A 26,599-nucleotide genomic window follows, 5' to 3' on the forward strand; every position below is an offset into this window, starting at 1 on the left:
ACAGGGAAGAAAAAAAAAATTACCAAATCACAAGTGAGAGGTGTGTTTTCACGGACACCAACCCTTGGTCATTTGTCCTGCTTCCTTGCGGGACTGCTGAGCTCAGGCATAGCCCCGTGCAGCGATGGATATACATTCTTCACTTTTAGCTGTTTTGAAGGGCTTTGTGTCTCATTTAAAGCTGCAATATAATGAAAGTTGGTGCTTTCCTCCAATTTTATGTCCCAGGAAGAAAACCAGCACATCACACAAACATAACAAGCCACGATTCAGGGCAGAACTATGGGATGTACTTCAGGCCTTTATTTAAAACAACTGGTGCTACTCCGAGCATGAATCAATGTAACTAAGACAGGAATCAGAGCCTGTGTTTTAATAATTAGACCATAACAGAAAAACATCAAAGTAACATTCTCAGTTTTGTTGGTTTTAGTTGTAACTTCTGTAGTGAAGTGGGTTTTTATTTCTCTCAGATTCATGGCTCTATTCAGGTTGGGGTGAATATACTTTAACCTGCCAGTTCCTCTCTTCATCATATATTTATATCAGAATTGAGCAGTAACTAATTGAGGTTAGTTGAGGCAGAAAAGCACTTTAGATCTGCTGGGTAGTTGCTGTGAATGAGGTTTCTAAAAGTCATGGCAGAATCCTTTAATCCAACTTTTTTTTTTTTTTCTCCTTTTTTTTTTTTAAACGCACACAAAACAAACTGCTGTATCGGTGTGTTCAGTCCTGGAACTAATTGAAGGGAAGAGATTTATTCTGAGCTACTAGAGGAGAGGGAAAAGACCTTGTAGAACATGTGTTGTTTTTTTAAAAAGAATAAACAAGACCAAAACTGAGGAAATTCAGTTTTCTAAACGTTATTGAATACCTCAGTTATTTTTCCTGGACCTTTTTTTAGTTATATTTAAAGAAAATAATTCTAAAAATATCCTACTAAATATTAATCATTTTACTAGTATTGAAAGTTCTCCTTTTGTCTGTCTCATGCTCTTAGTCCACCGTTTTGCAGAGTCCATACATAGAGTACAGTCTTGGGAGTATTAATGAGATTACTGTGTGTGATACTGTCGAAAGTACAGAAACCTCTGCACACAGGGCACTGCAGGCTTTGAGTCTCTTTGGAAAGGGAAGGGCTGGAGTGGGACTGGAGTGGGGATGGCCTTTCTCTACACCCTAGATATCACTCACACAAGGTTCCTGATCAATACTGCAGTGCCGGTGCCAAAGAGCAACAAATGACAAATCGAAACGTTGTGCGTTGATTCGAACTTGGACATGGAAAACCACACAGGCTTTTTTTTTTTTTTTTTTTTCTACTTTGATATCTCAGTGCTTGTCATGTGGTTTTGCCCCTTCACTGTAATGTCACTAGCAGGGTAAGAAGAAAAGCTGTAGCTCGGTATATTCAGATCGCATTTTAATGTAGCCAGTAGCTCCTCTACAGGCTGCAAAGCTGGAGGAGATTTTGAGACATTATTACATCAATTACCAGCACCCTTTAGTACGATTTATTCTCAGGAGTCCAATTCTTTCTGTTGAGAACCGTTCATGCTGCCAAAGTGCCATAAAAATATCTTGGTGTAAAACCTGCTTTTTGAAGATAATATCTCCTTGCTCAGTGGAAGAGTCCTTTGGCCTTGAGGGAGCCTTCTTGTCTATCTGCTCTCCTTTTCCCTTGCATGAGCACTCATCTTTTCAGATCTTCTCTTCTGGTCTACTGTTCAAAACAAGAAAATTGCATATATGTCATGTTAAAAATGTATGAGAGTAAACAACAATTCACATCATTCAGCCTCTTCTTGATAATAAAATAACTAGAAATGCAGATCTGAAATAACTTTCCACATCTTCGGTTGGAGGAGGAAAGTGGACAAGAGGGTAAAAAAAGAAATGCAGCCAAAGTAGGGAACACCATCTTTTCATTTCAAATGCTTTAGTGCTCAGCTCCATCGTACTTTCATCCCAGCCCCACCTTCGCAGTGTCCAAGCTTTGGCAGGTAGTTCACAAGACTTTGGTTTCCATGAGCGAGGCAGAAACTGTGTACAAAGACGCTTCTACACGTGGCCCTTTCAAAACATAGGCTTCTGCTTTTCTAAATTTTCATTTCAGCACAGTAGTCATGTATGTGGAAGAGATTCACTGAGATAAGAGCAGAAAGTGAAGCACTAGGTTGATTATAGAAATGTTGCTATTATGCCCAGTAATTGGCTTGTGATGAGTAAATTGATCCTGCTAATGCTGAATGATCCAGTACATTTATTTTTTTTTTTAACCTAGGAAAAGAATTTGTAGACCCGAGTAGGTCTTTGCGAGATGCTGAAAGCAGAGCATTATCACACATTGTGTTCATGCAACTAATAAACTAGGCAGAGGTAGCAGATCTGTGGTTGGTGGCTTCAGCCGGAACTCATCAATATATGTGTTCAGAACACGAGAAAGAATTGGTGTTGATAAGCAGAGACTAACGAGAATATTGTAGCTAAAGAATGTTTGCAAAGTGTCATGTGACAAAGATTGTTGTTTATTCAGTTCATCTTCAACTATAAGCACCTTAAACTTGACGTGTGTCATGCAAATAACATTTTGGTTGGCCTCAACACTTCTTAGAGAACAAGGTCCCAGGTTCCTGTGCTTTTCTATTCTACAACATTACCCAGAAAGTCCAAGAAACTTCCTTCTCTAGCAAACAGTCTGGGATACTAGAAACATTGAGGAGCAGCTTCGGACCTGTAAGACATTGATTTGTTTGGGCTTGAGGGATCTGAGATGCCCTTGGCTATCTGATTGACTATTGGATCATCTTTATCTCCAAGACATCTAACTTCAAGAGCACCTGGCTCTCTGGAAATGAAGAAATTCAGCTCCTAGGAGCCCCAAGTTCTGATTCGCTCTCCAGAGCAGATGTGCCTAGGAGAGGAGCCATGAAGCAAGAGAGTGAGCTGGCAGGAAGAAAAATTTGTGAACTTCAATGGGACTGGTGAAAATTCAGCTGCTCCCGTGAATTGTCTCATTTTTGGAGAATCAATAAATCAACTTTAACATTGCTAATCTTTCAGAGGTATTGTCCCAGCCAGTTCCACTCTCTATTAAATATGTACAAATGATTACACAGCAGTTGGAATACCTGGCCAAATAATATTTCTTTTGCTTTACTAAATTCTACTTCCTTTTCTGTTAAGTCAATGGCAAAATTCCTGTTACCTGTAATGAAAAAAAAAAAAAAAAAAAAAAAAAAAAAAAAAAAAAAAAAAAAAAAAAAACACCTTGTGCTTCGGTTGCTTCCAGGGGTATTTCCCTTCAGGAATATTTACAACAATACTAACTTGCCATGTTCCACTTAAAGCTCCAAATTGCTCCTGACAACCCCCCCTGTTATCTTTCTCTCCTTTCATCACCAAACGTTGCATCCTGCACTTCCCAGACACACGGGAAGGTGCCCGGTGCTGTACCTGCTCCGTGCAGCTGGGCCAGCAGCAGAGCGCAAGCTGCCAGCGCTCTGGCATTGCTCCGGCACCAGCACCGTGTGGTGGGATGCCCTGGTGTGTGCTGGGGGCAGGGAAGGGAGTTGGTCCCTTTCCTCTGAGAGCCAGGGTGGGGGGCAATGCACGCTCCAGTGCCAGGCCAGGGGCCAGCCGTGCTCACCTGGAGCTGACAGAGCCTTTGATGTTTCCTGAGACAAGAAAAAAGCATCCTCTACTCTACCCGGAGAGAAGTTGTTCAGGGACCTTTCTGCCTCGACTGTATTTCTGTGTGTGTATTTTATTTTCCCTGCTGTGAAAACATGTGAAGATGCTGTATATGATACAGTGGACATCGGTAGTCTTATACAAGACTGCAGAGCAAGCTGTAACTTCCTTAAACTTGTAAGAAGAACATCTCCTGGATTATCTTCCATATTTTTTTGTGAAAGAAGAAGAATCCAAATAGCCCAGCATGACTCAGGCTGCATAAAGCTCAAAAATATCAACCCCAAAATTCATCGTCCAGATGAAGTAAGAATGTAGGATCAATGTTTCAACCTAATAGCACATGCAAACACTGTCCCTCAGTTTGGGAACAGATGCATTTGTTTAAGATGTTACAACCCCCTGCCGTTCGTTGCAATCCCTATTAGCTACGCCACCGTAACAGATTGTCAGACTGGATTAGGTTGAGCCACTTAAGAGAAAAGTTTAAAACAAGATGCTTGACTTTGCCCTGAAAGACACTGGGAGTGTTCATGCAGGCGCTTGGCAACAGCTTTAGAAATGCCAGGGCTGCACAAGTATGTCTGTCTTTGCTTTATGTGACATAGATACTTAAACCTTATTTTTGAAAGTGATTCAAGGGTTTTCAAGCCGGAGTCTCGTTTTCTCCTACAGATCCAAATTGCTTTTCCCACTCCTCTCTCTAAATAAATAAATGATCAGCTCTGACTACCCACGCCAGAACAGATAGCCGCACTCTACATGCATTCCTCACTAAATATTTCAGGAGATATCCTAGAAGCTCTTTGTTATTAAGCAGTTTTGTCATTCTGTGAACCATCCGTTACCAAACAGTAGCTTAAAATAAACACCACCTCTTCTGCAGTTAAAAAAGTGTAGCTGTTGTTTTAACTCACAGCTGCATTGCCACATCATCTTTCTGGAGACTTCACTGTTTAGCCAGTTCTGCTTAACTCTGCTAGTGAAAGGAAATTATTCTCCTTTCTTTCTTTATGCCTTTCGGTAGCACATTTGCATCCTTAAGTGTTTAAAAAAACAACTTGAAGTATATCAAATTGAATAATAGACCAGCCTGTCCAATTACTTGATTTGTCTCTCCTCAGCTAGTCTAGTCCAGACTCAGAATTTTCATCTCCTTTCACCACTGGACCCTTAACAGGGCTCACCTCTACCCTCTCTCCATAACTCTGCCCCCCTCCTCAGACTGCATCAGCTGGTTGACAAGGAAAAGCTGTTGAGCACTCTGCAATCCTTCAGAGCACAACTCATTCAATCAGGATGGGACAGATTTATGGCTCCTACACTCGGGTCCCAATTTCCTGCCCTGACATCCTGATTTGTTTCTGTGACATTAGGGGTTTGCCAGGAACGGTGTTTGTTCACTCTCAAGGTACATGGAGAAGGTTGTTATGCTAACAGTCTGGGACTGTCCTGAGAAGGGTGGGAAAAGGCCCTGCCAGAAAGGGACCTGTTTGACTTTGGGACTTCCCTGGGCTTTAAATGCATTTTGTTAATCTGGTTTTCCAGTTTCTAACAGAGCACCAGTAATACAATACCAGTAAGACTGTTTTGTAAAAGAGGCAGCACGAAACTAATAGTAATACCAAAAAAAAAAAAAATCATACTCGCTTTCTAGTATCCATCATGCTTGTCAGATGTGTGTAAAGTATATGCCATCTTGTGTTGACAAGCCCAAAAAGCAGCTGTGATTTTGAAAACTGAAATTATGTCTCCTGTTCGCCGGTTGAAAGGCAGGCGGTACGAGAGCATAGAAAGATTTGATACTGCCCAAGTTTCATCTGCTAGCTTTTCCTCAGATTTCCTGAGAGAAACAGGGATATGAATACATAAAACACCTGAATAACATTTCTGCTCCCTAGGGCTGTATGGATAGGAAGCGAAGGGAAACACAGTTTCTCGAGAACTTGTAAGTTAAGCAGTAATAATTGTGAGAAATCTTTCCAAAGTGCAGTTAGGAGGAGCTTAAAATGCCCTGAGTATGAAATGACCGCTCACTCGCCTCCATAGAAATGCTCATTTGAGAGATTTGCTCCCTGGAAGTTTGTCAGAGCTGGAAAAGCGTGGACTATTTCGGTGCGGGTGTTATCATCTACATGAACAAATGCTGAGTCCTGAAACATACTGTCAGTCCATCAAAATTATCGCGTGTGCTATGGCTCTGAAAAGCAGATCTTGTCATTATCTTGATACACAAAAGCTGTGCCTAGCCCAAGTCTGTTGATCATGACAGTAGAGGATTAACACAGGAAGTTTGTTATTTGCTCCCAAGTGTTTATAAACCCTGTCTTGGGCTGCTAAGAAGTTTTAGGCTTAGAAAAGACTGTCATAATGATCCTCATCTGACCTATACAGCCCTGGATATAGAATCTCGTTGAATAAATTTCTGTCTCCAGTTGAGTACTTGTGGTTGGACCAAACCAACAAGACTAAACCAGGATTCACCCAAGGCAGTTCTCCATTTTCCAAAACAGCAATGGCCTTTGAAACTCTATTTTTTTTTTTTTTTTTTTTTTTTTTTTTTTTTCCTCTGCAACTCACTATCAGTTGTACTAATGTCCAACAGCCCCTTATCATTCCAGGTTCAAAAGGAAAACGCTGTAAAGGTGTTAAGGAAAGAGGATGCTGTTAGACCCTGTTACTGTGAATTAGGCTTCACTTTCTTTTGTGGTGTTTTTGTTTGTTTGTTCAGTGGTTTAGCTTTGCTTTAAATATTTAGTGTGGAGAGTCATGCAGCTCACATATTGTCACACGCTTCTGAAAACAGGGAGGGCAGGTAATAACTGCAGCTGCAGTCCCATTTCTTTGTTACCAGAGGAGGCGTGAGAGAAAGCACTGATGCTGTTCCCAGTGCAAACAACAGCTGAACCCAGTGCTGGCTTTCTATCACACGGCTGTTCTTTCCTTCTGTGTGATATACTATCTGTCCAGAGTTGCTGCACTCAGAACTGGTCCTGTGGGTGATAGCCCACACCCTAGTAAATCTTCATAGCAGGCAGCATTTCTGTGGATGGTAATTCGGGGCAGAAGAGCAGAAAATACCTCCCTCAGCTAGGTCAGTTAAGGGATCCTGGTTTTTGGAGGAGGCATTGCTTTGTCTGCATAATTTCCTGTGACATACGTGACAATTTAGATACAATTAAAAGGGAGGGTGGCTGTGATGAGGGGCCACAGTGCAGCCTGCCCTGCCACTGGGTAGCAGCACGGATTTACGCTGGATTATAATAACCATGAGCTGAGGTTTTGTTCCCTGCTGTTGGCAGGCTTCCTGCTGCTTTCCCTGTGTTTGCTAGTGCCCTAGCGATGCTGTTTTCCAGGTCTTTTCCTACGTGCTTTCCAAACACTTTCTGTATTTAAGCATGCCAGGTTGTCCTCAAGGAGAGCAGTCTCACCCCGTCCTTCCAGGGCAGGCACCAACACCACACCAGTCAGTATAAAGGTATTTCTTAGTGCCGAGCTGTGCCCTTTTCACCCTGTTTATAGTTTTACACCTTGCACCCGCACTGGGAAATGGCCTCTGCAGTATGCCTGATTCTGATGAGGAAGGTGAAGGAAGGCGAGAGGATTACAGACAGTGGGGTTTAGAGGAAAACGGACAGGGCGTAGGGTGCAATAGGGGCTCAAAGTGTTCCTGCAATAGAGGTGGATGTTGAGGCTAGGCTTAGGGGAGGTTGAGGCTAGGCTTAGGGGGAGGTTGAGGCCAGGCTTAGGGAGAGGTTGAGGCTAGGCTTAGGGAGAGGTTGAGCTTAGGTTGTACGGACCTGCTATGGAGGGAGGTAGGAAAAACCTGTGCTTTCAGAAACATGAGTCTTTGCTCCCTACCCTAAAAATTTTCTGCAGCTAGTGGAGAGGAAGTGTTCCAGTGCCCTGCCTGCGCCTGGCCCTGCCATGGGTGTGCCTCCCAACCTCGCCTGAGAGGGCTTGGGCTTGGGCTTCTGATTCACTCAGGAGAAACAGGTTGGTCATGAGGGCTGAGAATGAGAGAAGGAATGCCCCTGTGAGCAAGATGAAAGGAGAGGGTCGTCTTCTATTAGCCAATAGGGTTATTCACACGCAAATTTATTTGTTGTTCATCCCCCCATGTGTAGCCAAGGTGCACTGGTTAATTCTTCATGGGAAAATTGCCCTGGAAAACCAAATACTGTAGCTTTAGCTGCTTCCTTAAAGCGAACACTGAACAGCTTTAATTATAATTTAAAACCAAAGTCTGATATCTTTTACACCAGAAGTTTCTTTTTGAGTTAAACAATGATGAAGAGATTAATGGAGCTCTGTAGGAAGATGATTTTTGATGGAGATGAAATACTGTCTGTGCAATTTCAGATGATTGATTTTCGTTGATTAGGTACCATCAAAGTGCAGTCAGCAACGCTCAGAATATGATCATAATACACTGAAGAAAGGGGCAGCTCATTAAATGAAGAGAATCATCCTGCCATCCCCTCACCACCACCAGCCCCCCATATCCTCTATTACTGCTTAAGCAATTCAGGCCTCACAAGACTTCTGTGCTATTTGGGAAAGGGTACATTGTGTGTGCGCCAGACTGCAATAAGGGAGAGTCCTTGATATGCAAAATGAGGCATGCAAAGATTTCATTTATTTTATTTTTTAAAAGTTTTGAACAAGCATAAATTATCCTGTGAATATTCCCTACTTTGAGTAGAAGCAGTTCGGTATAATCGGAAGAGCAGCCTTCAATTTGGCTATTCCCAGAGTAGGAGTATGCTGCTAAATCATCTCTGTTATCAGTGGAGCTCTAAAAACAAGGCTATTGACCATGAGATGAATTTTGTCACAAGCTTGATGTAGGAGTCAGTTTTGACATTGCTCTAAATGTTCTCTTCTCAAAGAAAAGCTCTATTGAGAGCAGATGTATAAAAGTTAAGCAGGAGATTTTAGATTGCATAAATGAGAATGAGACATCTGATTTACCCAGGCTTCCACTGAGAGTCGAGCATCTCAGTGTCCTTTATGCCTTTGAAAAACTCTTCCCTTTAACCACCATCTTACAAAATGGGGTAGGAATATAGTAGCAGGATAAAGTCAGGTTATACCTGTACAGGTTTCTTGATTACGATGTTGCGGTACATGTCGATAACTCTTCCAGAGGACTCAGATGTTTTCATATCACTTATCCTATGCTATGTGAACCCTTGCTTTCCTCTGTCCCATAAGATGAATGCATTTTATTTCATCTGAGGATGCTTCGGTGACCTCAGACAAAGTTGTTGGAAGAAATGTTAGAACGCCCCTTTATGCTGGTGGAAAAATTTGTCATTCGTAGCAGTGAGGCCATTATGCACTGATGTTATTCAAACCACTGGGATCTACCTTTGTGCAAACTTTGGTTTTACCAACTTCATTTTGGATTCATATTTTGGAAGTGTAACTCATAACGAAAGTGAAAGCCTATGTCGACTCAGCACTACTGCTGTGTATTGGGAGATTTGAGAATTTATTACATAAATGAATTTGTGTGAATATTTATGCTTCATTAGTTACTCATCGGTGTGGAACATAGCATGGGAACTTTGTACTTACTGATTTTCTCAAGTTAAACTGCCAAATTCGTGACTGATATTCCCATATTAAGTGTGTGCAGCTTTTAACACTTGACTTAACAAGTACCTTTAATTTCACTGAACATAAGTTATTGATCATGGCGCTTGTTGCCTGGAAGCTCCATTCCTGATTGTTAATTGAGCCATTGATTTTTTTTAACATTATCATTAACGTAAGGGTGAATGCTGTATTGTAAAGCAGTCTGCTTAGAGCAGGGAGGGGAACAATGTAGCTGAGCAAAGAAAATATGTTTTTTTAAAACCTATCACAGATGAAATCAGTTCAGAAACTCCCACTGACTTGAATGGATTTGACTCAATATGGATTCGATTTGGCAAAAGTAAAGTTAATAGGAAAGTTCTGTAGACTTCGGGGATGCCAGATCGGACCAGATGTTTGGTACAAGTTCTGCGTGTTAGCGTGCTTAGCATGACACTAAATCCAACCCAATAGGCCTTGCTGAGAAAAAGCTCATCCGTATAAGCTCAGGCTTGGCACCACATTCATACAGCCAAATAGCTCCCTGTTTAGAGCTGGCTTACAGCCAGCCGACTTGCAACTCAGGCGCAAGGAGCTTGCCTCTGTCTGTGAAAGACCAGTTTAGGCTGTGCCAAGGTTAGTGGAGCCACGCTGATTTACACCAGCTGGACTAGCCCATTGCTTTGTTTTATATTCGCCGTTACCGCACTAACTGTGGGGAGTACACGTAGCAGGTGAACACACCCAACAGCGGTGCCACATCTCACTGCGAAGTGGAAAGCAATGTCTCCATGTTAGAAATGTAACCCGTGGGCATGAAGATTTGGTGATGGTGAGGATAAGCTTGGGATTTAAGGTGAATAATGATGCCACTGGCAGGATGGGGACAAGCGTAATATATACACGCATCATATCTATACGTGTCTAATGTTATGGATGTGACCTACAACTGATATTTTGTGTAGTTTCTAGCGGACAGTGGTACGCATCCGATTAATTACGACTACCTCATTGTGTTTGAACGATTATTACTGTTGATGAGATTATGTCATGTACCTACAGGCTTTGGATTTAAAAAAAAAAAAAAAAAAAAAAAAACAAAAAACCTCGGTTCATGAAAAGCCTTTTGCTTGTATTCTGTCACGCGCAGCTTTTATGATTTTTAAAACAGAACAGAAACAATGTTTCTGTCTCGAAAGCATATGATGGAATTCATTTTCCTCTTATCCCATGGACGTTGTTTCTAAGAGAGCACGTGCAACGGTACTCCGAGACCAAACCGTTTCTTCTGAGCTGTCTTGCAGACTTAACATGGTGATTTTTTTAATTGGCATGACTAGTAGATGGAGTCTAGATGGTTTGAAAGGATTCATTATTGTTATCCTTGTGGAATCATATCTAAAAAATAAAAATACCCCACTCACCCCCCGCCCCGAGGTTACTGCAGAGGTGCTCGTATTCATGAGCCCCCTGCAAAACACTATCGCAGTTTGACAACTATGGTAAGAAAGTATTCATGAGTTTACGATTTTGAAGGGTTCGAGTTCTTTGTAGTTCTCCAAACAGTTTCCAGAAACTATTTTATGACAGTTTTAAAAGGCTTCAAAGACTTTTTCTCTTGGGTATACCAGCTTTCTCTGGAAGACAAGAGTGTGGTGAGAGGTCTAAGCAGAGGTAGTAATGATTCAGGTGACATCAGCTCTCCTCATTTCCTGACCTTGTGTGGCTGACAGTTTTAGTGAGGATAGAAACAATGCTGATTTCTGAAGACTGTCAAGTGCGAGCAGTTTTCTGCTGAGTTGTAGGAGGCTGGAGATCTATAAACCTTTTTAAGTGCTAGGAGGAATGAGAGGGCATTGTTTTCATTGCAGCTGGTCTTTGAGTCAGAAAGAGAATGGTAACTATTGAGGGACAGACGTCTGGAACAAGGCTAAGCCTTATTTATTAACTAGTAAAATTTCTTAAAAGGAGAGCGAGCAGACAAAAATTTCATAGCTCTGCTGCTGTGGACAAATAAATAAGAATGCAGAAATAGTTATAATAACACAGCATGAAATTATATTGCTAAGGCAACACGAGTTCTCCCGTTTTGAAAAATCAACATAAACGTGAAGACTCTCTAAAACTAAAATACTTGCTACTGGAAAGCAAAACACCAGAAATTTTGGGGAAAGCAGCATACCTATGATTATTGGTTACAGTTTTTCAAAGGATTCGTCTGACTTTGGCTAAGATGTTTACGTACTAAATCCTTGGTTCTATTCCCAACCTGACCAGCCAGATTTTTGGAAGAGTTCAGGATGTATTTATTGAAATAAAAAGTCAAAGATGAAATGATGGGGTACCCAGAAGGCCCTGGATGGTCTGAGATGTCACCCTCCAAGTTTAATGTTGTTCAGCTCACATGTATTGCCAGTGTTTCGGGACGGTCCATCGAACTAAACATACCGAGTTACGCTGTAGATCTGGTTACTTCCTTTATTCTCGAAAGGAAGATGGGGATGTGAAGTTACTTATGAACGTTTTGTGGTCTTCCTCTACGCAGGACTCGACCATTGACTTTTAATATGCATGGTAGTTACCTTTAGAAACACAAACAGAGAGAAAAGGGCACAGTGCACTTCCATGGTATTTTGTCCACAATCCAAGTACTTTCTGAGATACCATTTGGCTACTCAGCTCCGTGACAAAACGTGTATGTGCGTGTGTCTGGGTTTCTTTTTGCAGCTGAGCAGAGAAGCACAAAGGAGAATTTTTAGGGTAGCGCATTACAAAACATTTTGTTTCCAAAATAACTCTTCTGGGAGGGTTGTACAGAGATCTCCCATTTTCTGAAGGCTTTGGATCTGTGATCAGAGCTGACGATGGAAATAGTCATAATGAATCTTTGCCTTCCACACGGAGAGAACATGAAAATGTCAGAACCAGGTGGAGGCCCCATTTTTTTTCTCGAGGGAAGGCTTTGGTACCAACAATGATACAGCCGAATCACTGCCTCTTTGAAACAAAGAAGAAGAGAAAGCTACTGTCTTTGGGCTGGTTCTCCACCCATCTGTTTCTGCTCCTGGTACAGACAGTGTTAGGATTGTACCTCCCAGGCTTAGAGAGCAGGATGGGAAGTGTTATTTCAGTGTCATTTGAAGATTGATTACAATGTTTTAAGCTGTCATTTCCCAGCTAAGAGTAATTCCAGACTGTGCACTGCAGAAGGTGCATCAGTTCTTTCAGGGAACAAGTCATTCATTAACGGCAATATAAACTTAATTTACAGTGATGCCATGGGACACCACCTTGATTTTATCTCATAACTTACCAGAAACCAAGATCCCAGGACCCCTCTGAATAGTTAGTCTCCCCAAAGGCTTGACAGGATTAGGTAGCAAGGACACTTTTAATACTGCATTGCTTTTTTCCTTACATTTTTCCCGTACTGAACATGTGTATGCTTTCAGATCCTTGCTGGGCAAATCACCCAGTCCGTGGCATTCTCAGCATGTTCCCTCCATCCAGTTGTGCTAGAAGTGATTAAAATTAAAAACAAAAAACAAAAAACCCAAAAGCAACCACACCTAGTCTCTCAATCAATTTGAATGCTTGTCCATCTACCATTCTTAATTGAACCTGAGATCCAATTTTGAGCAATCCAGTGAAAGTCACTGGCACTTTGATTCTTGCATTTGATCTGCCCAGTTAGAGAAATAAGTTCCAAATATTGTCGGTGAAGTTAATATGAACAGCATACAGAATTTCAACCCACCAAAGGGATTTGGTTTTAAGCTTCTCTGAACTCCAGTATCTGGACGAAAGCTCTGGTGTTTAGAATTAATGATGTCTTGGGTTAGCTCACACAGCTTGCAGCGCTCTAGGTACTGCGGTTTGATGACTGTCACCGTTGGTTGGGTCAAGAATAGCTGCCACAGACATAATCAGTGTGTTTCCTCATTTTATCAGACTGGTGCAAGAGGTAGTCATTTTTTTCCAGGGGACAGAATTAATGGGTGAATGTGCTGTGGGGCTGGCACTTGCTGCCTCCAGTTTAATAGCTGAATTAGAATCTTTTTAAACCCTTGGCACCAAGAAATGTGATTTCCCGATGCTTAGGGCTAATGCTGTGGTAAGTGCTGGGAAATCATGACTGATAGCGCTAAGAGTTAACAGAGACAAAAAATAAAGCACAATAAATCTTACCTGAAGTGTTTGGCTATGTCTGAATTACATATGTGCATATAGGTATCGGTCTGAAAGGTATGAGCACACACAGAGAGATTAATTGTAGTTTAACCCGCACTTAAAAGGATCATCAAATCTAATATTTTTTTCCCTCAATATTTCAGCATTGCTTCTGGTGGCCAAGCTTGGGGGGGGAAAAAAAAAAAGATTTATAGCCACTATGTGAGAAACTGTATCAAATAAATAATGGGGCCAAATTAAACACATTGATTAACTATCATTCACTATCCTGTAATCTCTTAATGACTAAAGTCTAATTTAAGACAGACTAGAATCAGGATTAAATTCTGAATTGCTACTATTATTACAGGTATTCATTAGGTTCTAGAGGAATTCAGGAGAGATTAAAAAGGCACCTGTGAATTAAGACCGGCTATTAATGAGGTAAATTGAAAGACTTATCCATATTAATGGCATTTTTTTCTTATTCAGATAGCCTAACAAATGAAAGCATTAAACTTTGCAGATTGTTTGCGTGTTCATGGTTTTCATCGGTCTGCTTTATTGTCAGAAAATCTGTAGAGCACCTGGAAATATAATAACGGCCACAAGTGTGGCGTTTACTACTTGGAGTAGCAGAAAGGTAATTAGAGAGCTTTTTGGGGACAGTTAAAAGGGATAAGAGGCAGTCAGTTCTGCAGCCAGTCCAGCAAAACAAAATGGAGAGAGGATGGGAGAGAAGTACTGTTTTAACTGACCTGTGAATGGAACTATTTATAGTTAACACTGCAGGTTTCAGACCGGCCACGATGTGCCAAACCCAGGCAAGTTACTAACCCGTTTGAGCTTGAGGGATCTCATCAGAGAGGTGAATATAAAACTTCTCCTTAGCTTACTCATGCATTTGGGTCGGAACAGAGGTAGACACCACCGCAATCTTAATATTTTTTGCAATTTCTCATGTTGCTCTGTCGGTGATGCGTACGTAACCCTGTGAGTAGAGACTAGTGATCCAAGACTGCACGACCTGACCATTTGGCAGCTTGGTCACCTAGAACTGTAAAATAGCAGCGGTATCTGAAAAGCCAGAGTACAGAAGTGCCACTGGAGTATTTCAGTTCGCGTGATGGTGTCGTTGGTGAGGCTTCTCACTGCCAGTTGTGGTGAGCTCGGTGGGCATTACTCCTCCAAGTGGAATACTTTGTTTTCAATGACAACCTCAGTTCTACAGAGCAAAGAGACAAGTGGTTGATCTAGTCCAGGTCGTGCTCAAGAAATCACTTCAGTACCTGTACAATTTTCTCTGGTCTCCACAATGCCTAGAATGGAGATATAATATTAACCTTATGTATTTATGTTCTGGAGTTACAGTGGTGTGAGGAAAAACTCCAAGAGTTGACTGTTGACATCATATATGTTCATCTCTTTCTTGATTATCTTTTTCTTTATGCTTTACGTTCCTAGGAATCTGATGTTTTATGCCTACATGAGAGCCCTCTGTCTTTAACACACAGGTGGCCTTTCAAAAGTGAAGATAAAATGATGCTGCCCTCTTGAATAGTTGATTCCATACTTGCTAATAAAGCACTTGCTATCTTCAGTCCCTCCTCTTCTGCCATTTTTAAGCCGGTTTTCTGATGTTTTGCTTTCAGTAAAGAGGCCATTATTCCTGCAATCTATCATTATAAGGAGTGCTGCCTACTTCAGAGAACCTCTTGCAGCCTAACTGGAATCACTCGATGATTTGGATCATTAATATATTGCAAAATGACAATAAGAACTGAAGTGAGGGGGCAGGCAGACACAAAGTGCTGATGAAGATATATCTGCTCTGCTGTCAAAATTCCACTTACAAATATAGGAGCCACCATTGGATTTCTTTTAGCTAGAAGGTGAAGCTTTAACACGCCTAAAGAGTATTGATTGTTAACCCTGTCGGTCTTGGTTTGGGAGTAGACTCGGAACCCTTCATTCTTCTGCTTTTCCTCTAGGTTTTTGGTTTTTAATTTGTTTTTAATGTGTTTTAATTTCCGTTTTTAAATTTAGCGTGAGATCTTTTAAATCATTCTGCTACTGATGTTTTTTCCTTTATTTGTTTGTTGTTATGATGACACTGGAAAGGACTTTTTTTTTGTAGGTGTTTTCTCCTTTGATGCATGATTTTCTGGGTTCTGCTTCTCCTTTTCCTACCAAAAAAAAAAAAAAAAAAAAAAAAAAAAAAAAAAAAAAAAAAATTGCTCTTAATTAGATTTCATAATATCAATGGGAGTTCTTTAAAAGGATGCAAGCCTAGGAACCGCAGTAGTTCATCTCCTCATCTGCAGCAGCAGCACTAATCTTGTACACATTGGCATGCACACAGGGCAATAAAAAGTGACATGATGTAACATTTCAGTGAAGAATTGTAGGCACTGGAGCCAAATCCTGTCATTTAAGACTTTCTGTGAGGAGTGATTTATTCTCAATTTGCCACTGTGGGCTTTTTTGAGAGAGAGAGAGAGAGATTGTGTGAGTGTTGGGAATTATGCCTACGTTTTTTAAGTGTTACTAGTGACTTTAGGTGTCTCTGCCTTCAGGTACCCAACCTGACATTCCAGAGAAGCTCGATTCTTGGCACACATATATTCAGCTTGTTTAGAAAACCTCTGCTTCAAGCAGAACACCCCAAATCATTGGGTTTGACTATCTGTTACCTTCTGTCCTGAAGATGCCGAAGATGATGGCTGTAAGGGGTGGTGTTTCAGATACCATGCTCTGATCTAGCAAAAGAACAACATTTTCTCCATCTGTACAGATTTTTGATAGGCAGAATTTTTCTTTTTCCTTCTAGAATAGAAGCTAGGACAGAGACGGATGGGACAAATCACTTCCCTTTTCACATTAGGCTTTTGAAGGCATAGATCAATTGCCCAGAGCTATTTCTTCCTTTTTAGAAGCAAATATATAACTTATTAATGATAATGGGTTTTTTTGCCAACAGCATGATATTCTGTATTGTTCAGTTTAATAATCAGCATGAAACCTATTAACTGCGTGAGATATATTGTCAGAAATCTGGGGTAAAATCTTTGGCACTTGGAAATGTTAACTAACTTGTTTGCAGTGCTGCAATCTCCTACAGTTAACGTTCTGGCAATTACAAAGATACAGGCTCTTAAAGATAAGCTTTCTGTTTTGTGCTATGCTTGTGCTTTACCCTGTAGTCAAAATCCAAAGTAAGCCTTTTTTGGAAGCTGTGAAAGCTTGGAAGAGTTTAATCTAATTTAATTTCTTGTGACTGTGAACACTTGGGTACCTCCTGGTTCTGACCGAGTCTAGCAATGACTAAATCAACAGAGCATCTCTTCTCAAGCAGTGTTGATTTGGGGGGAAGTAAATCAATTACCCAGCCAAGGATTTCACCTCAATTGTGTTTTGATGCTTTTATGTTATATTTTGTGTTCCTCCATCGCCATGTCACTTTTGGCCAGCAAGAATGTGGAGTTAAGCTGCTTTTATCAGTGACTGTGACTTGCTGCTTAGAGTCAGTTTTCCTTCCCTCGCATGTGCCTGTCTCAGTCGCTCAATTTTGCTGATGAAAGTTTGAAACTTCCCCTTCATGAGAGGTCAGCGAAGCTTGCAATTTGTCACTTCAAGACATCAGTTCCTATAGAAAATCTCTCATTAAATTTTCCTTGTGCATATCAGAGGTTGAGGTCGTATGGCCTCAGGTTGTCTTGTCTCTGAGGGGAAAGCTGGCATTGGAGTATTTGATTGCTCCACCACAGCTGTGAATTTGAAGAAGTCAATCTTTTCTGGTTTGCACTCCCTCTAGGGCATGTTTCTTCCTCTACACAATTTAACAGTGATTGGCTGTTTTAATAGCTTTTGAATAAGTTTGTTCTTAAACGTTTTTCCCCCATTTCTCCTCCACGCACAGTATGGAGTTTGCACTCTGAATAACTTAACTGGTTTGCCTTGTTGCTTTCCATGCCCTCTGCTCCCTCTAATCATCTTTTTAAGTATAGCAATACAGCAATAAGTAATTAGGGAATGTCATTTACACTTTCCACTTCTGGTGCCATGAAAAGAATTGATGCTTATCATGATGCCTAGAAGTCCCCTCCTGACTTCCCTGTTAAAACTGTTCTGCTATCTGCCAAGACCTGAATCTCTCTGTAATTACTTTCCCAACATTGTTCTGGTAGGAAGACTATCTATAATCACTCTATGACAAGTTTCCTTCTCATCCTTTCTGTAGACTTCCACTTGCCGGAGCCTGTTGCTTAAGATTTCAGAAACTTTACAGTGAAGATGAAGACTTTTCACATACATTTAGCCATTTCCCTTTCACCGGTTTTCTATGCAAACTTCAGAACAGCATCTTTCAATGGAAGGCTATGGCTAGCACAATTTTTCATGTACTTTTTATTTCTTTGGCTGAAGTAGATGAGATTTTAGCAAGTGAAATCACTCTAATCTTTTCTTTCTAATGCATGGCATTTGGATTCACTTTTTTTTTTTTTTTTTTTTTCTCGAAGAAACCTGACCTTCGTGTTTAATGGAAAGCACATCTATGAATTAGATTTCCTAAATATCATTCACACCGACAGCAGTACATTCTCAAAATATTAACTCGTAATCCTTTATATCTGTTTTACCAGATACTAAAATACAGTTCTGACTTGTATAACAATGCTGTGCATTTTTAGGCAGGCATTACTCGGAGCCTCCATGCCCATTCCGGCAGGGGCTGGGGACAGCACTGAGGCTTGTTCCCTCACACTGCAGTGGAATTTGCAGACAGAGACACTTCCATCCCCTAGGGAAAAACGGGCTGTAGTGAAGGAGAATAGGATTACAGCTCAGCTACAAGTCACTCGTGCAAATCCACAAAGAAATTGGGTCTTCTAACGCTCATTGCTTAACAAGGGATTTGGGCACTTAAATCTTTCTAAGAGGGCAAGTGGGAGGGGAGTTGTTACAAAATAATTAGCAAAGAGTTTGGTCTGGAGAAAAACAGGACCTGTCCTGTGCTTTCCAGTGTACCCTGACTTGCAGCCATTTCCTTCACCTTAAGAACAAAGCCAATGTTACAGGGTAGTGGTTCTTACTAAGCGACCTAATGGGGTTTGTTGCCTTCACAAAATACGTCCTGCAGCTTCTTGTGCGGGGTCTCTATGTGCTTCCCTGCACATGCTCTTAATGTAAGTTATGCCTTAGAAATGTAGCTAACAGTGCAAGTCAGCTGAAGAGAAGAAAATTTGGAAAGAGGAGGCAGCCTTTGGAGGGGAGCAGCATAACCTGTTGGTTTTGCTTAGGGTGTTGAGCTCTAATGGGTGCAGATGCCCCTGTGGCTGGAGAAGCAGACAGGGGGACCAGGGGCTGTTAGGAGAGAGAGGGACTATGCCACTGGTGCTGGACACTTCAGTTAGAGAGGCATGATCCCACTCATCGGCACCACCAGAGCTTGAAATAGGACGAGGGTATATCAAGGCCCACAGCTGGGGCTGTTCCTCCCTTACTGTATTGTTGTCAACAACCACCGTGTTGTTCTCACAGCAAATGTCCGGGAAATTGAAGTCACCCTGGAGGACCAGGTTCTGTTGGCCCAGTGCTTCCTTGAGCAGCCAAAGCAAGGCTTTGTCAGCCTCGTCCTCCTGATTAGAAGGTTGGTAACAGGTACCAAATATAAGATTCCCTCCGTGGTGGTGACACCTCTAATCTAGATCCAAACACCTCTGATAGACCTTTTGCGCTCTCAGCTCATCTCCATACACACAAATTTCTCTTTTACATAAATTGCAACTCCACCTCCTCTTCTTCCCTTCCTGTCTTTCCAAAGAGTTTGTAGCCATCTATTGCGGTCTTCCAGTCATGCAGGTTTTCCCACCAAGTTTCCGTAATTCTTGTGACGACAAACTCTTAGGTGATCAGTTCCTCCTGTTTGTGAGTTGGCATCTGTGTGCTTGAGGTGACTGAATTTAGGATTCTTGCCTTTGGAGAGGGTACAAAAAAATCATGAACAAAGGGTAGAAAAAACCATGAACCATGAAAGACTCAATGGCCTGCTGAGACACTGGATGCCGATGTGCCTTATCTTTTGTAATTGCAATGTAAAAAATCAATTTCTGCCTATAAATTTTTCATGATCTGTTCACAGGAGAAGACGGGAGAGACTGTAAGGGTCCCCTGTGCTAATCCATAGCTGTTCTAAATGCATATACAAAGCTCTATCCCTGGTGTTGTTGGCAGGCCTTATAACTGTATAGGTGGGGTGTCAAAAAGAGGGCAACTCTCTTTGGTCTAATAGACAGGAGCTGAACCACTAACACCTTCAATTTCCTTTGAAAATCCATGCAATTGCAAGTGCTCCTGTGAAGTGTATTTGACTGAACAGGTGGCAAGTCTTTCTATCCTCATATTAAAAAAAGAGCAATAATTTATTAGTATTAAAAAAAAAAAAAAAAAACAAGCATGACATTTGTCGCTAGGCAAAGAGGCAAACTATTTGTGTTTGTAATAGGAGCCACTGGGAAAAGAGAGATTTGGGGGGAAAAAAAAAAAACAAACCTCAGCCAGAGGGAATAGGTTGATGAAAGCTATAAGTTCTAAGAGGGTTTTATTTCTTTGCTGCTTTGTAGTTCCTGTGGGTAAGCGAGTAAACCTGACAGTTCAAACTACATTTTCCTCAATATCTCAAAATTCATTCGCCTTCCCATGTCACTAATTATTTTTCCACCTGAGAATCAGCTATTTTGTTTCAGGCTACAGCAAGGAAAAAAAAAAAAAAAAGATGCGGCTTTATTACCGGGGTCAAAAGAAAAAAAAAAAAATAAGAAAAAGATAACTCTCTGCATGCTTGATAGTATGAAGCCTTTTGTAAATAAGAATATCAGTTCCTGTGGTTTTTAGTGGTTACAGTAAGCTCTTAGCACCTCTACAAGGTGGAGAAAGGAGGTTATTCCTTTTCTTTCCCCTCGTAAACTTGCTGATTTCTATAATGCATTTCTATATTACATTCAGGAGATTTTAATCAGCATAGAATCAATAGGCTGGTGTTGAGAATTGTGGAAACCATGAGCACTAATTTCACTTCTTTTTTAGAAAGCATCGTACAGCCATTAATTAAGTCTCTAAATAGGCATCGTATTACATTTTACTTTAGAGATGTTAAAGGCCTGGCAAACATACTCTATCAAATCAATGGGAGTCTTTACCTTGATTTCCATGGGATTTGGACAAGTCACAAAGGAGTCCATTAAATTGGTGACAAAGAATTAGTTTTCAGATAAATTTCAGACCTATTCCCATCTTTTCTTTTCCTTTGAGGCTTTGATGGTCAAAGAACGGTCTCAGAGAAAAGAAAAGTTGGAGTAAAAATATGATGTCCAGAACAATAGCTTAACGGTTCAGTTGATCTGTGAAAGTTCTGTTGTCATTAAGTGAATAAGAAATGTAAATGGGTAATTTAAATAATAATTTGCTCAAGTAGCCATTAGGAAAAGTTTTGGATTTGTGGTTTAATAGCAAAGGTGAGGGACCAGAAGTGAGGTGGTCTGAAGACAGGTCTTCCTAAAGATAAAAGTAACAAGTAACTTGCAAACAGTAACTTGAGGAATTATTTATAGACGTAATTTATAACCAACCTTCAAAAATGCAGCCTTGCAATAATGAAATGGGATTATTCATAAAGCGAAAGCTATACGGTAAGGTCATAGCTGAAATATGGAAATAATATATTCTGTGGTTTTACAAGGTCCTAGAACACCTTAAAACATAAATTCACGCTACCTCTAACCTGCCTTTGTGGAGCTGCCACTTTCACTGCCTTTTCCCTAGAAGACTGTTCTAGTCTTTTGGAGAAACGGATCCTGTGAAGAGCTAGACACGGTATCACTTGTGGGGGTTATGCCTCGGGATTTTCAGACCCCTAGAAGACGTTTGTGCTCTACAGATGTTAGTGAAGACTTGTGGTTATTGTCTTATAAACCTTGAGGCCCGGGCTAGTAAAGTTTTTTAATAAGAATTTGCAAAAATCAGTGGAAGTTGGACCACTGTTCCGAGGGGTGATTTCTGTACCTCACATCCCTATTATCAATGAGATTTGATGGTTAATTTGAGGGAAAGACAATTGTAAATAATGATCAAAGCATACTATTTTTCCCTCCACCTACGCTCTCAAAGGTCTATTCACATAATCTCAAGAAAAACTAAATCAAACTTCCACCTTATAATGTCTCTTAGTACTAGGTTTAATGTCCTTCTCTGCTTCATTAGATCAGTTAAGCAGGTTTGGAAATAGTTCTAACTACATTAAGAAATGTAAGAATTTCTTCCTTTCCGAGGGCAGAATGCCATTTTTAAAGTCAGTTTTGCTGAAGGTCTAACAGCATAGTCCACAATATGAAGCTTCTGAGATGTGGAGTTTGGAAGTGACAGCAGAAGATCTTCTCTGATCTATCACTGAATTGTTTGATGCACCAAGTATACAACCTCAATCAAAAGAAACAAGTGAACCTCATAAAAAGCTCCTTTGTAGGTGAGATAATTAATTTATCCAATTCCTTTTATCATCTGACAGTAAGAGATACTGAAAAAATTCAGATGTGAGAGAGTTGAACAGAAAATCAGGTTCTGTCATTTCATTTGCACGTAAAGGTAGATGGTGTCTTTGCTAGTTTGAATATCGGTGATTGAACTATTTCTTATTACAATAAACGATTTTAATGTGATCAAGAATATCAGACAGCTGAAAAACTTGTCCCTTGACCATTTTCATGTCCAGAATTTCACTGTATTATTGTGGTCAGATAATACGAGGGGCTGACCTGGTCACAGATGTTTCTGTGGTCAGGCCACGTTTAAATTAAATTGACAGTTCTCGATGCTGAGATGTCTCTTTACTTTCTGTCCATGTTAGCTGGCCTTGGAAAATGATTCTTTATGATGCTGTTTCTTTAACAAAAAGAATAATTTTTATAAATATTCCTCAGTCTCCTTTCAGCAGCGCAAGGCCAATCAGGAGGAATTTTGAGAAAGGAGATGTTACTCCTTATTAGTTTCTTCTTCCTTTTTCCTGAGCCTGGCCCGGCTTGAGGGATAAGGCAGGATACTTGGTGTATCTGTAAGAACTTCCCTTGGTCAGATATTGAGGAACTTACTGTAATTAAGCAATGCTCTTGCTTTTTCAAGCAGCTTAAACTGCGTAGATAGAACAGCCACTGGGAATTTAAATGCCAAAGTGCATCGAAGAGGAGCGTAGCTACAGCTCATTGGATGGATCTGCATGATCTGTATGCTTAGACCGTGAGGGAGAAATGGCCAGTACAGTGACAACTGAGCACCTGAACATTTCCAAATAAGGCTTTCTGAAGGATTCTGTTGTAATAGATTATTAAGGGAATATCTGCAGAAATAATATTTGCTCTCCATTTTCTATTTCCCGAAGGAAGGTGAAAAGAGGGGAGAGCAGATCTAAAGCCAAATACTGCAACTTTATTGACTTCATTGAAATAGTTTCCAATATGAGCTGATGGAATGAAGACTTGGATCCATCTCATAGTAACGTCTTCACTTCCATTGCATTAAAAATATAATTTGAAGTGATGATCCTCTTTTCTTTTTTTTTTTCCTTTAGCTGCTTACACAGTGACTTAGATAACCATTGCACTGAGTTTTCTCAGATATCTGGCACATATAATGAAGTTCTCAGACATTTCATTTCCTCTGTAAATGCCAATTATCAATCTAAGGTAGTAGAGGATGGTTTAACATGAACTGTCAAGGAAGTTTATAGAATTATCATGTCAACACTGTACTCTTCCAGGAGAATTAGAGAAAGATTACAAGAAAACGATATTGTCATTTAATTAAACAGCATGCGCGTTAATATTTTGCTCTTACTCATTACGTATTCTTCATACAGGCAAGTACTAGCTGTCACATTATGGTGCCTTCACTTGTGCTTGGTGATGGGCAGTTCCTCAGAACACCTGAAAACTTCCGGTATTAAATTGGAGGGGGGCCTGTGAGTAGTAGAAGTAGTGATTCTTCTTACCCTCCTAACGCTACCCTAATGTGATGCCAGACAAGATTTCAGTCACAGTTGACTATGCAAATGTTTTAGATGCGAGTTCTTATTCTCACTTTTTCAGCCATCACTGGAAGGAGTACTGATACCCTAAACTAACATCTTTTTGAGGTACAGTCTCAAGTTGTCTGTACATTCAGTGTTCCAATTCTCTCCAAATCATCAAGGTTATCTGTTGTTGGGGGTTGTATTTAAATTTAGATTTGAAAGCACAAACTCCTGCCAGTCAAAATTCTGCTAGCTCAGTAAGGTAGCAGAGCTAGCTAAGATACCCATGCTTATCTGGATCACATGGCACAAGCACTGCCTGTGGAAACTCTGTGAGCTTTCCTGGAGTAGCACCAAGAGACCTTATAACAGACCCTGCTGTAGACTAAGGATGCCAGTAATACCTGACATCCAGATGAGCAGAGAGACTAAACTCAGATTAAGTCACTGATGCTATTCCTAATTTCCATCATTAGAGAAAAAAACTTTGAACCTAGCTTTATATTTTAGGTCAAGAATTTTTTTTTTTTTCCAGTAGTGTTGATGGATCTTTGGCAACGCTAATTAATGAGCATTCAATTTTCTCTGTAGATTTCCTCTGGACTTTCTAGAAACATTTTTTGGTCTCTCTTGTGGCTACCCTCCATTATTCTTTTTTATTCTGAGATTTGTGTCAAAATAAATCCTGTTCCTCTAGGGATACCTAAGGGATGGTGGAAGTGTTCTGTGTGATGGTTCTACTCCCTGTCAGAATCCAACTAAATAAATAAACCCTATGATTTTACTTTTTTAAGTAATCTCACTCCTGCAAGTGACTGATTTAAATTTACAACTCGGTAGTTTTCATGTCTGTCAAATTCTGGTCACTGTGAAAATGGTTTTTTTGTAACGTGTCTCTTTTTTTCATTGAGGAGGTAGGCATCTTCTTAACTCTCTCACAAGGAATTGTAAAACATCTCTTGTGGTAAAAACAAGCAGTCTGAAATGGCCACAGTGCTGGAAAATAGAAAGCTGCACAAAGATAGTAAAGGACAGACCCTCCTTTAAGAACTTGTGAACTAAAGAACAATACATAATTGTACAAAACTCAAGAAGGCGATGTGATTCAGAATAAACCAGCGTGACAGAAGATTGGAAGTGGCTCAGGAAAGGGTCGTCAAGCATTAGAACAGGCTGCCCAGGGAAGCAGTTGTGTCGCCATCCCTGGAGGTATTTAAAAGCCACGTAGACGTGGTGCTTAGGAGCACGGTTTAGTGCTGGGCTTGGCAGTGGTTAGGGGTTGGACTCAGTGATCCTAAAGGTCTTCTCCAGTTTAAACAATTCTATAATTCTATGTTGAACATTTCTTTATTTGAGTCTTGAGGGATTGAACACTGAGCGAAGCTTTAGATCTGGGTGAGATACTTGAGCACACAAAGTTATGAGTACTCTTAGAAAAGTTTTCCTGAATGGTGGCCTTATTCTCTGGAGATGCAGATTGCTTTGTTGAAGGACTTGCCTCCTTTTTTGAAAGAAAAGAAAATTCATTGGGAACTGTAAATGTTTAACGCCTCTGTATATCAGACCATGTGCATCTCCTCAAACCTAGAGAGGGGTCCACGTGTCAGTTCCCATTACTAGAAGGCCATTTACGTCTGGAAGAATTTGGCCTTCAATTTTTAATTCATTTTGCACTGAAGACTTTGTAATGTTATGTAAACAAGAAGAAAATTATCTGTCTCGCTACATGCTTAATATATCACCACAGGTACCTAGCAAAAATTAGTAGAAATGATTAGAATCACATGATAATTAGGGTTGGAAGAAACCTCAGGATGTCATCTAGCCCAACCTCCTGCTTTATAATGGGTCCAGTTATGAGATTAATGTGCTTCCAAGTTTGGGGGTTTTTTACGCTTCCCAGATCATCACAGGATAAATCCAGCAAAGTGAAAATTTCACCGAGTGTCAATCATTTCTTTAGAAATTCAACTGTTATCACTTTTATATGCTTTTAATTCATGGGTTAACTATGGGAGCTCAGTAATGTATAGTGACAATTCTGTAGTCCTTTAAAATGTTACACTCATTATTATACCACCTCCTAACTTTCCTCGTAGTTCCAACAAGTGCTAGAAATACTATTGTTATGATAAGTTATGGATCCCCAATGGAGGCATTTAATTTCATGGTATGTTAAAGGCTGTAACAGCCTATTAAAACAGAGGAGGGGAATCTTACTTATAAAAAAAAAAAATAAAATAGCAGAATGAAATGCTTACTGGCATTTCTCCAAGAGAGCCATTTATCAAAATCCAAATCTTAGAGATAAGATTTTTTTTTTGAAGTAATACATTCTTCAGGGGCTAACAATGGGAATGATGTGGCCATCCCTTTTAGCAAAATCTGTCTACCCTCTCTAATTCCGAAGAGATATCAGTGGCAGCTGAAGAGAGACAAAACTAATACTGAAGTATGTATATGATTTTCCTTTCATTATTCTTAGTAAAATAGCCAAAAAATTAGGACAAGTAATGATTCTGCTCATGTGTGTGATTATAATATTGGTGCGCAAGTCTGCGAAGGCTTCCTCAGTGCTTAACTTTGCTCACATAAAGGGTCCCTTTGTCTTAAAAACACGGATAAGGCCCTAGTGTGTATGCTGGCCTTTTGGAAGCTTTCAAAATGCGGTTATCCCTGTGTGAACCTTGAACAGTGCTCATAGGTTTGACTGAGAATCTGAAAATACGTCCCCATGCCAATAGAAGTGGCAGAGCACAGCTGCTTGCTTTTCAGCTCCAAAACCTTTGGGTTTTGTTTGCAGCTGTCTGTCATAAGTACTTGCTTTGGAGAATGTAAATAACTAAAGATGAAAGGTGATTTTTGCATAAGGGAAAATAAGTAAATAGATGAAACCTTTACTAAATTCACTACTCGGCTGTCCAAGTACCCGTTTCAGTGCCCATTGTAGCCAACAGAATTCCCATTGGCTTCAGCAGACGCTGTGCTGATCCCTGGACTGTGGCTCTAAGTGCAAATGAAGAATCCCACAGAGCTACCAGAGCTGAAGGATTGTGGAATCTGGAGTTAGGATTAAATATTAATTTCTGCCTG

The sequence above is a fragment of the Athene cunicularia genome (genome assembly GCF_003259725.1).
Source record: "Athene cunicularia isolate RWA chromosome 14 unlocalized genomic scaffold, athCun1 chr14_part1, whole genome shotgun sequence".
NCBI classification, from domain to species: domain Eukaryota; kingdom Metazoa; phylum Chordata; class Aves; order Strigiformes; family Strigidae; genus Athene; species Athene cunicularia.